Genomic DNA, 12,583 nt, shown 5'->3' with positions numbered 1-12,583 from the left:
ACCTTCCATGCCTCTTAAACAGCCTATCTGGGACTCCTGCACTGGCAGCAGTGGTAGCTCCTCCCGATATCAAACTATGGAGTCCAAATTCTACTGCTGAGAATCCTAGGCTGGTTAGTGTCTCGTTGTAAAGGTCACTCGTGCAGGTATAACTTATCTTATCAGATTGTCTGAGTACCTCACCATTTTTCGTGTTTTGAATTGCATGGATTAGGAAGCGCTGGTCATTACATCTTATGCCTGTCTTTTCTATACAGCGCTCCAGCATAGCTACAGGGCATGTACTGGATCTGGTTCTGGCTATCAGCACTTCATCCCCTTGACGAAGCTGCTGAAATTCTTGCTTGAGGCAATGTAGACCTTTAACATCTCGCCTTCAATACATGCCCTTAAATCCACTATCTCCTGAAAGTGAAAGAAACCCGCAAACCCAAGTAAGCAAGCAGTTGCCAGCCTTAGATCTGAGAGTGTGCCAGAGCCATTTGCGTCTGCAAATATTGCCTCCAACATATCCACCATCATTGGCTCCAGGCTTTTCCAATTTGTGTTGAAGCCCTCATAGTGTAGCTCTAACTAGGAGTGGGATGAGGGAATAATAAAACCCACGCATGTGTACACCCACAACAGTGCATTGCAAGCCTCCTCCACAGCAGACTTAGATTTGGTCTCCTCTCCCAGCTATTGGAGATATAAAATGAACTCATGCGGTCTAGCCGGGATCGGTGAGAGTTTGTAAGAAGCCGCCCATCTCTTCCACCTCCTGAAAGCACCAAGGTACTTCTTGATTGTGCTGTCTGCCCTGCTATGGAGGATGGTGTTAGGCAGCCTACTGGCCAGGTCCTTCAAATAGGGATCTGTCAGCTCATCTAGTAGCTTCCAACTTCCTTGATTAAAGACATCTGTAACAGAATAGCAGTAAACAATGAGGAAATTAAAAAGAAAATAATTAATATCTCTTTTGTAGCTATGAGGCTTGCCTCACTAACTGAACATACTTACATACAACATAGCACATATTGGTCTCCAGCTGTGACCGACAATCATACCCTTACAGGTCATACCCACCAGCCTCTTTGCTGTGGCCAAGGATAATGGAGTGCCCTTATTGGTCATACCTAACAAGCTAATTCTTTTGCCGAATGGGGAAGTCATACTTAGTACCAATTATGGGTTATGGTTCCCTCTCGCTGTAACCATCAGGCAGTAGGAGGTAAGGGGGTCTACACTTTTGGGTCATACTCCAGCTTCTTGCTGTCAACATTAAAGTGACTGGTATACGTATGGGTCATACATACCAGCTTCTTACTGTGACCCCAATTAATTGGGAACCTGCATCCATCTTACACACAGGACATAACTAGTAGCCTCTTGCTGTGACCAGGATAAGTAGGACTAGGTGGTCATACATACCAGCTTCAGCTGTGACCAAGAATCATTCCACTTTAGGACTTAGCAACTATATAATTTACTTTATCAAGTTAGACAATATCTGACATAGCAAACCTCATCAGGGCATGTTGGTCATACAAACCAGCCTCACGCTGTGACCATTTACTTTTACTATTTACCCATTCTGTGTTTTCTAGTCACTTTTGTGGAAGTCTAACCTAAGGGCTAATACTAGACCAAGTGTATTTGGAAGACTACAAAGCCTGATAAATTAAGTCTAGACTATTAGGCAACATCAAGTGCTCCACCACAAACTCTGCTTGGTCCACCCCATTTGAGAAGATTAAAGGCCAGATTGGGGATGACATCCACTGAAAAACTAACAGAGTACCTTTCACACCGCAGTTTCGGGCATGTCTGATAACTCAGGGGATTAGGTAGATAGGAGGAAACCACCAGTTGTTGTCCTCAGCCCAGTCACAAGTGAACATGTCCACTGAATCCATACCAGGAACCCAGAGCCTTGAGTTAAATTCTTCTAACTGGGCATTTACATGATTAGCAAACCTATCCACCATGTGGGGACCATAAAGGGTGTAACATGTAGTCATCATAGTCTATTATACAACTGTAGTAATCGACCAGCTCATTCTCCCTCCTTGGAATCCATTCTGGCTCAATTCTGTTGTTTTTTAAACAGGTTACAAATATACTTAGGGATTCTGATTGGAGAGCAGCCTGCATACTTCCATATTGGACTATTGTTACTACGTTCTGGTTATCAGAAAACCAGCGAATCCATTCATTCATTAGCTTTTTCTGAAAGGTATCTAACACAAGCCTCACTGCTTGAAATTCCCACCATGTTGAACTCTTATCTGCATCCCCTGGAGACCACTGGCCATTATAATTAGCAACTAAATTTCCATGCTCCATTACATACGTACCCACCTATGCCACCATAACCTGTCAAACTTGCATCTGAGTATACAACCCTGACTGCTGATGGTTTTGGCCAATTTGTTGCCCATTAATGTTTGAAATTTCAGTGAGCCAGAATTCTATCTCTTGTGAAGCTTCATCTGTTAAATTTACTTGGTGGCACCAAGTGACTCTGCAGTTTAGGGTGGCATACAAGCTTCTGGTTATCAGTCTGGTAACCGAACCTAAGGCAAGGGACATTGAAGTGATTTTGCCAATTATACTGGCCAATTGCTTTGCTGGGAGGAGTCTCTTTTGTTTGGCTTCAGACAGCTTAGCTTTAAGAGTGGAGATCTTTTCAGCTGGTACCGAAAACTCACCAGGGCCAAATCGATGTAAAACCTAAGCCATTCTATTTTACAGGATGGTTCCCAAACACACTTCTCTATATTAACAATAAGCCCAGCTGATTCTAGGTCCTGTTTAACTTTTCACTTTCAACTGTTGCCTCAGCTCTTCCTTTTACTGCTACGATTCCATCATCAAAGTAAATAATAGCTTTTAGGCCTCTTCCATGCCAGTGCCTCACTAATGGCCTCATTAATTTTGTGAATAGGTAACAGGCAGTGGCCAACCCAAACGGAAGGACTTTAAAGGCATACTAATTTTCTACGCCATGCAAATCCCAACAGAACCCCAGATATTTGCAGTGTTTGGGCCAAATATCAACATGGTGGTACCCAGACTTGAGATCAAATTTAAATAGGTACTCATCTTGTTCAAACATCAGTGCTGCTATATACAGGTCTTCATGCTTAAAACTTTGGACATGCAAAAACTGATTCAGGTACCTCAGGTTAAGCACCAGGCATAGTTTAACTTCTCACAACTGACAATGGGCTACACACCTCAGGCTTACTCTGAACTTTCATCACACAGCAGTTCAAAATCAAACTCCTTACTGCCTCATTTACAAACTCACAGTGTAACTGTGAAGATTAGTGGATATGTTGGGAATAAGGAGGGGGAACAAACTTTAACGGCAAGCGGTAACCATTCTCTATACAGTCCAGGATGAGAGGTGGGCATGCAGGAGCTCTTGCCAATACTGTAGTTTTTATTTGAGCCTTCCTTGGACATCTGAGATTTGTTTCAAGGTTGGAGGAACTTCAGCCTCCCAAATTCTTGCCATGTCAACTAACAGGCCACCAGGGGGGTAGGTGTCATCTACTTCAGAGGTATCCTAAACATCAACCAATGCTTTGAGAATCATTCACACATTGTATAGGCACACATGATTCAGCAGTACCACTATCAACACATTGTACACACATGCTTAATTCACTAGACTCAGATATAATATCTGTGACTTCAGCATGGCTGACCAAAAGGATACTGTTTTCCCTTAAAAGAGCAGCTTGCTGCTAGGTGCCCAAAAGCCCCACATGTGAAACAAGGCCCCAAGACGTTTGGCCTGATCTGCCTCGGAGGTGTGAGGGACATCATTGGCTGAGGTGTAGGTGATGTGACTGTTTTTGAACTGGGTCCAGCAGTATCCCACTGGGGATCCCGGAACGAATATGGGTAAGGCCGCCATCTCCAGCCTCCTCTTCCACCACCTCGCCATCGTTTGCTGGCCTCTTTGAACTCTCTGATTTCATGCTCAGTCTCCTTTTCTGAGCGGCGAAGCTGCTTCTCATCATCCTCGTTGTCCACGAGAGGATCACTTTAATAATGGCGGATAGTACCCCAGCTGAATCTGGAGCGGTCCACCACTTTAACGTGCTCTGCCACGTTTTTAGAGCGGATGCACCTTCCTCTAACAGCCCTGTTGCCCTTCAGAGGGTGCCATCTTTCCCAGCTCCTTCTTCGTGGATGCGATGGATTCTTCAACCTCCTGGTTGAATTTGAACTGCATCTCATTTCCCTTCTTCCGGAACTGGTAAGACGGTCCTGAGATTTTCCGCTATAGCTTCTGTGCTGTCCTTTCTTGTGCAAGTTGTGTAAACGTTACCTCTCGCTTTACATACTTCGGCAATAGCTGGGGTTAGCTTCGCATCATCTCTTGCTAGTTTTGACTGAGCTTCTCCATAAGAAGGTCAATCTTTTCTTCCACCATCTTGGATCGTGATAAATAATGCAGCCTACCTGTTCACACGTGGCCTAGAGTGAATTAGTACACACCACACAGCATCACGTGACACTACTACCATATTCACATGGGAGCTTATTTTCTTGCTAATTCACTGCATTCAAACACTAGAAAATGCACATGTAAAAGCTGTATAGCACAAAGTACATTCAATAGTAAGGAACAATACACTGGTGTTTGCTAACTCTGACTGACTATAGCTACTTAACAGCAACTGTACATGATGAATGACTTTCATATACATGTTTAGTATTGTGTAATATCAAGCACCACAAGCAACTCTTATTATCATTTTGCTATCCATAAATGGATTTATAAAAAGTAAACAAACTAGTGTAAAAGTAATTTAAAAAATTAAAACATGGGAATAGAGATCACTGAAAAAAGTAAAGAAACAAGAGTCAAACAAGCCAGCATGCTAAACACACAGAGATCTCTATTTCGACTCGAATAAACATTTATACAGAAGCATTCTCAGTACTAATCTGCCCCTGCATGATTTACGGAGAAACTATTGTTTTTTTTCCTTAGTTTCTATATACCATATCCATTGAGTCCAAATAGAGATCTCTCTGTGTTTAGAATGCTGGCTTGTTTGACTCTTGTTTCTTTACTTTTTAAGTGATTTCTATATATATGTGACCAGATCTGCAAAAAGGGGTCTTCCACACATATCCAATTCTATGAACTTGAAAGACCATAACGTTGTGTTCAAAAAAGATACTAACCTGGAATTTTCTTCATGTATTAACCTACATTGGTACCCATCACTATCCAAATTTCAAGGCAATAACATTTTCCTATTGGAAGTTATGAAATGCCAAAGTTCATAAATTGGATGTGTGTGAAAGACCCCTTGTCACAAATCTGGTCACATATACGTATTCCCATGTTTTAATTTTTTAAATTACTTGTACACTTTTATTATATTAACATCATTTTTGATTAAGTGATTGTGACAAATCAATCAGGTAACTATTTCAATGGGGAAATTTTCATGAATAGCTGTCAATCCACAAAAAAAAACCTCAATAAAACTCATTATACAGTATATAAATCGCAGCTTAATTGTGGTTGTTACCATGACAACAGAGTACAAATAAATAAATAAATATAAATATATATATATATATATATATATATATATATATGAACTGTTTTAATATAATCATGTGCAAAGAAAAATGTACTGTATGCTGTTGATCTGATTTATGACAAAATATCAAATTCCAATTTTTGCAACTTCATGCCTTGGTGATACCACTATAGCATAGCTGTAGACTAGCCTCCCAGTGACACGCAATACAAACTCTTGGCAGTGACGTATAAAACTTAGGAATTCATCAATCTCCAATCAGATTTGAAAAGCCTCTGATATCCGTTATTCCTATACCTTTGTGCAACTAGATCTCAACTAGATCATTCAAAGCTTTGCTCTGCAGCCAAACATCTCTATTGCGTGTTATCACACCCTGCGGGGGGCGAGACTACTGTAGCTGTGGACCTTGTGTGCATGCACTTCACAAGATTTTCATATAAATGCTTCTCATGAGAACATGCTTCATGTGTATGGGTGGCATTATGCACCCATCAGAAATGCCGGGGCTCAATGACAAAAATAGAATTGGATAATTCTACGTAGTGGCACGGATTACACTTCGATCGGTTGGCTCAGCCGGGTCGCTTCGAGTTTCGTGACCACGTGTAGTCACTTTGTACTACAGTTCAGCATTCCTCAGTAAATATTTTTCCTACAAACGTGAGCGAGTGTACAAAAGGTGTCAATGGAACTGTAGGTGACCTACAGTTGGTGATGCTGGCCTGACTGAGTGCCCGAGTAAAAGTTTCTTGCTAATGACTGGAAAACCGGGGCTAAATTTCAACCCAGTAGCAAGCTGACCGGCGACCCTGAGGGTTGACCGGCGAAATACTAACTTCGAAACACCTAGCTAACTACTTAAACCAGCGCCTTGAACTACGTAACTAAGTTGAAATTTCTTCTCATACATTATGTAGCTACTGTAGCTATATGCGAACATACATGCATGCAAATACAGTCAAAAAGTATTAAAGTCACCTGCTTAGTTGATCAGCCTAGATATACCGCAGAAGGTGAGAGTAGCTATACCTTAGCACACCGCGAGAATGTTGTTTTCGATTGGCAATTCGCCACCTAATTGCACAGGGGTACAAGAAAATTTTTTTTGCGAGGTTTGCGAATCGAGTTTTAACGTAACGGGGTTTTGTTAGGCCTATGTACATGTGCTTTGTTTTCTTTAGTTTACTAGCAGCAGCAGACACAAAAACGCAACGAACAAAAGAACAATTAAATAGAAAACTGAGTTTCTGATTCAACTAAGTTTTTGTCATGTGCAGGATCCTACGGATCACGTGACGGCTATAAAATTACGTTTCACCGTAACATGTTGCGGTGAAACGTAACATGTTACGGTTTATTATGCGGCGATGTTGAACAGAATCCTGGTCCTACTACAAGATATCCCTGTAGTCTTTGCTACCAGCCAGTTCGCTGGAATCAAAAGGCGCTTCTTTGTGACCTTTGTGATAAATGGACTCATTGTAAGTGCTGTAGCGTGGATAATTACACGTATGCTACTTATCAGAGGATGTGTAACAACGTGCTAAGAATGTTCTAGAATGATTTCACAACACTCACGTGCCTTGTACAATCACGTGCTAATCTATATATTACATCTCCATCATTACAAAAAGGAGTGTGTTACAGGGTACAAGGATGAAAAACCCTTACAGTGCTCTAATCAAATAAGTGAAAGTAGTGCAGTGTGTGCGTATGTTATAGTCACGAAAACTGGTCGGCATATCGAACTGGTGCTCTTATGGTTCTTTGGGAGCGTCTCAGGGCTGGAGCTGATACAACAGAATTAGTGCCACAACTTTCCTCAACTGGTTCATTTGTGTCACTGTCATATGCTTGATCATCTAGGAACTCATCAGTGCTTGTGTTAACCTCTGTTTTACCCATCACCTTTCTTAAGTCCTTTCGGTTTCTACGATAGTATTGCCCTTGTGGTGTCACAATGTTATAGGAGCGTGGAGCTCTTTGACTAATGCTGGTTACTTTGGCTGGCTTCCACGTGCCATCCTTTGATGTCATCAACACTGAGTCACCTATTTTGAGGCTTTTCAATGGTTTTGCCTGGCGGTCGTAAAACATCTTTTGTTGTTTTCTGTGTTTTTGAAGTTCCTCCTGTACTGCAGTTGGGTTAATTGTTGCTGGCTTTAGTAAAGTATTTGCTGTAGGTATGAGAGTCTTTGTCCGCCTCCCCATAAGTCGCTGGGCTGGTGACCCAAGAGTGTCTGACCATGGTGTGTTCCGATACTCTAGCAGTGCTAGGTAGTGGTCATTTCCATCATGTGCTGCCTTCTTCATCAATCGTTTGATGATTTGTACTGCCTTTTCAGCCATGCCGTTGGACTGTGGATGGTATGGGCTGGATGTACGGTGGTCAATCTGGTATTGCTTGATAAACTGTTGGAACTCGTGGCTGGAAAATTGGGGGCCATTGTCGGATATCAAGACATCCGGTATTCCATGACGGGAGAACTGAGATTTGCAATGCTTAATTACTTGCTTTGCTGTGGTGTGAATGAGCAGGTCTAGTTCAACAAATCCTGAGTAATAGTCCACTATCACAAGGTACTGCTTTTGCTGCAGCTCAAAAAGATCAACACCAACTTTGGACCATGGACGGTCTGGGATAGAATGTGGGATGAGAGGCTCCTTCTGGTTTTTTCTTTGGTATGTATTGCAAGTGCCACAAGCTGAAACGGTATCTTGGATTTGGGATGACATCCCTGGCCAGTACATTATATCTCGGGCTCGCCGTTTGCATTTCTCTATACCTAAATGGGAACAATGTATCAATTTCAACATCTCTGGCTGCATGGCCTTAGGAATTATGAGCTTTTCCCCTTTTAGAAGAACTCCGTCGCTGGAGGATATTTGATCTCGGAATGACCAATATGGTAAACACTCAGTTGGCACTTGTGACTTGTGATCTGGCCAACCATCCAGTGTTAGTTTCATTAATTGCTTTAGAGCTGAATCAGATTGGGTCATTGATTGAAATTGCTCTAACTTGGTTTTTGATATTGGCAGTGATGCTACTACATTCACTTCAAATTCAAATGATGTGGAGTCATCTGGCTGTTTTGTTAGATACGCTCTGGACAGAGTGTCTGCAATCACTAGCTGTTTACCAGGGCGGTAAATAAGATTGATTTGATACTTTTGTATGGACATAATCATCTTCTGGAGTCGCAGTGGTGCTTGATGTAGTGGCTTCTTGAGTATGGCTTCTAAGGGTTTATGGTCAGTCTCTACTTCAACAGACGGCATGCCGAAAATGTACTCATGAAATCTGGTGCATCCAAAAACCACAGCGAGCATTTCTTTCTCAATCTGGGCGTAGTTCTGCTGGCACATAGTGAGGGCTCTGGATGCATAGGCAATGGGGTGATTATCTTGTAGAAGTACAGCTCCCAATCCTTTAGAACTGGCATCGACGGATAGCTTGGTAGGTTTACTAGGGTTGAAATACTTGAGCACAGGGGCAGTGGTGATTAATTTCTTCAAAGATAGAAAACTGTTGGCTTGTTCAGTGTGCCAATGCCATTCCACACTCTTTTCCAATAGGGTTCGTAGAGGCGAAGCTACAGTGGATAAATTTGGTATAAACTTGCCCAGATAAGTTAACATACCTAAGAATCTCTGAAGATCATCTTTGTTCTCTGGACATGGCATTTTAAGAATGGCATCGGTCTTTTTTGGATCAGGTTTGAGACCATCTTTGCTAAGTATGTGACCGATATAGGTAATGGCATCCTTTCTGATTTGGCACTTGGTTCTATTGAGCTTGAGATTTCTGTGCCATGCTCTTTCTAAGACTTGTATTAAGCGGGTGTCGTGTTGCTCTTCATTTTCGCCCCATATGAGCAGGTCGTCCACAACAACTTCGACTCCTGGTATATCTTGAAACATCTCTGACATTATTTTCTGGAAAATGTCTTGGGAAGACGAGAGCCCGAAAGGAAGACGTTTGAACATGTAGCGTCCAAAGGGTGTGTTAAACGTGCAAAGCTTTGCACTTGGTGTGTCTAATTGGACTTGCCAGAATCCAGAACTGGCATCCAGGACAGAGAAAACCTTGGCATTTGGCATTCTTGTAACGATGTCATCAATTGTGCTCATTGGATAGTAATCACGTTTGACTGCCTTGTTTAAATCGCGTGGGTCTATGCAGATTCTGAGGTTACCATTTGGTTTAACAATTGTTACCATACTATTTACCCAGTCTGTGGGTTCATCAACTTTCTGGATTACATTGAGCTTTTCCATGCGACTGAGTTCCTGTTGAATTTTGGGTCTCAAAGTGACTGGAACTTTTCTCGGTGGGTGTACAACAGGCTGGGCATTTTTGTCAATTTTGATGTGGTACAAGGCGTCTGTGATACATCCCAATCCGTCAAAGACATCACTGTAGGCATTGAGAATATCATCAGGTTGATTGTTGATAGCGTCTAATCGTTGCACTAGATTCAGTTCCATACAAGTCGTCAAGCCTACTATGTTGGGAACATTCTGGTCAATCACTTCAAAAACCACAGGGTAACATTTTCCTTTGTGCTGGCAGTTTAGTGTGACCTTACCACATGTGTCGAGTCGTTGGCCACCAAAGGCAACTAGCCTTGCATGAGATTTTTGCAGTGGGGTTGAGCTTAGTTGGAGGTATTTCTGTCTGGAGATGACATTACATTGTGCACCTGTATCAATCTTAAAACTCATTTTCTGGCGATTTACGAGGATTGTTACTTTCCAATCGGGTGACTTTGAAGTAGCACATTGTATCATACCAATAAACATGTCGTCAGGGGAATCGGAGTCTTCATGTGTAACACTGTGCACTTTCTTTTGGTACTTTGTAGCAGTGCGACTTCGACAAACCTTTGCAAAATGGTTTCTACGACCACAATTGTAGCATTCTACGCCTTGTGCTGGACAGGGCTGGTGACGATAGTGTTGATTTCCGCATCGGTCACATCGAGGTTTGGGGTTTGCTTCTTGACTTTGACGTCGTGCTGTAACAGCAAGGACTTCCTGATAGTGTGTTTCTTTACCGGTAGTACTGGAACTAATGGTTTTCAATTGGGTAGATGTAGCTTCGTTCGCTCTACATATGTCGAGGGCCTTCTGAAGAGTTAAGTCGCTTTCTTTTAATAGACGCGCACGGGTCTTATCGCAAATAATGCCACACACAATCCGATCACGAATCAGACCATCCTTCAATTCGGCAAATTCACAAGATTGAGCTTTTGTTTTTAAATCTGTTACATACTGATCAATGGTTTCTCCTGGTTGCTGGTTTCGCGTGTTGAACTTGTGTCTTTCCCACGTAATATTTTTGCGAGGGTTGCAATACTCATCAAACTTTTCTATTATTTTATCCACCTTGTTCTTGTCGTCGGCATTTTGCCATGAGAAAGTATTATAAACTTCCAGTGCCTCCGGTCCGGCCACGTGAAGAAATGCTGCGGCTTGAATTCCCGCGTCTTTTGTAGATAGTCCACTAGCAAGGGAAAATATCCCGAAACGTTGTTTCCATCGTCTCCAGTTGTCAGCAATAGTTCCGTCTAAGTTCAATTCCTCTGGTGGCGAAAGCTGATCCATTTTCGCAAGAAACTTCTGACACCATGTAACAACGTGCTAAGAATGTTCTAGAATGATTTCACAACACTCACGTGCCTTGTACAATCACGTGCTAATCTATATATTACAGGATGGAATGTTTTTCTTGGTCCTGTCCACGTTGTTTGGTGGGTACTATGCCATTTCAGTCCTGACTTCTGATGTGACCTCTACTAATAGTGATGTTAGCCAAGAACAGTCTAGTTTAATGCCAGTTGCTCATGGGCTGCGTATTGCACATTTAAACTGTCGAAGTCTTTTGCCACACAAGGATGAAATATTTAGCTTGCTGTATAGTTTTCATCTTGATGTTCTAACACTTTCTGAAACATGGCTTGATGATACAATACCAGATAGTGAGATTCTTCCTGGTGGATGTGATTATTCCCTTATTCGTCAGGATAGAAATCGTCATGGTGGAGGTATTGCTATTTTGATTTCCAACCACTTTTGTCATTGTAAGAAACTTGATTTTTCAACTGGTGAAATTGAATCATTGTGGGTGGAGCTTTATCCCAAGAGTAAAAGATCTTTACTGTTGTGTTGTGCCTATAGGCCTCCTTCTAAGTTGGACTTCTATGAATACCTCACTTTGGAGTGTGAAAAGAGATTTTCACATGCCTTAAAAGTTTTGATAGTTGGGGACTTAAACTCTAATATCTTGTCTCCTCAGTTGCCCGAGTGTAAGCTATTGGATAGTTTTATTAATGGTTTTGACTTGTGTGAGATGTTTAAGGGGCCTACTAGAATTACAGAGTCTACATCTACTCATCTGGACTTTTGCTGATGTACTGATATTGTTATGGGGACCTACCTTGCTCGAAGGATGCATCCACCGCGTACCCACAAAGTGATTTCTGCTAGAAACTACAAGAAGCTTGATTCCAACTTGCTTTGTGATTTATTTACTGATACAGCCTGGGATGCTGTTTTTTCCTTCGACAATGTCAGTGATACTGTGCAGTGTTTTACTGCTGTGCTACAGGGATTGTTAAATTTCTTAGCACCTGCACGTAAGTTTTGTGTCTAGCAGAATATTAGTCCGTGGGCTGCTGGTGCTGATGTTACTGCTGCCCGTCGTCAGAGAGATAGGCTCCATCATAAGGCTATGGTTACTGGTGATTCGGAAATCTGGCAGCAGTATCGTACGTTACGTAACAGAGTAAACAAACTGTTGAGGACTGCTAGGTGTGCATATTTGTCTCAGCTTGCTTCTTCGGCACAGGGACAAGCTTCTAAGTTTTGGTCTTATTTTCGTCATTTGTCATGTCGAAAGGCTCAGATGCCTATTTCTTTGGAGAACTTGAATTTTACACTTGATGATTTAAATCAACATTTCTTGGCTGTTGCTGATAAGGTTGTACAAGGGATTTCTCCTACATCTGTTTCCCAAC

General features: G+C 42.0%; 1 protein-coding gene across 3 annotated transcripts in view; it reads right to left on the bottom strand.

Annotated features, from left to right (window-relative positions):
• Positions 1-6,661, bottom strand: part of LOC136265007 (adhesion G protein-coupled receptor L4-like) — a 97,240-nt gene extending 90,579 nt beyond the window's left edge. For all 3 annotated transcript variants that reach the window (XR_010705355.1, XM_066059768.1, XM_066059773.1), the window contains exon 1: positions 6,540-6,661. The gene's annotated coding sequence lies outside the window, so the exon portion shown is untranslated. The remainder of the gene's footprint in view (positions 1-6,539) is intronic.
• Positions 6,662-12,583: the final 5,922 nt, after the last annotated feature.

Source organism: Dysidea avara, chromosome 1 (assembly GCF_963678975.1).
Source record: "Dysidea avara chromosome 1, odDysAvar1.4, whole genome shotgun sequence".
Classification (NCBI taxonomy): Eukaryota; Metazoa; Porifera; class Demospongiae; order Dictyoceratida; family Dysideidae; genus Dysidea; species Dysidea avara.
The sequence above is the reverse complement of the archived record's forward strand: the minus strand, read 5'-3'. Positions and strand labels throughout refer to the sequence as shown.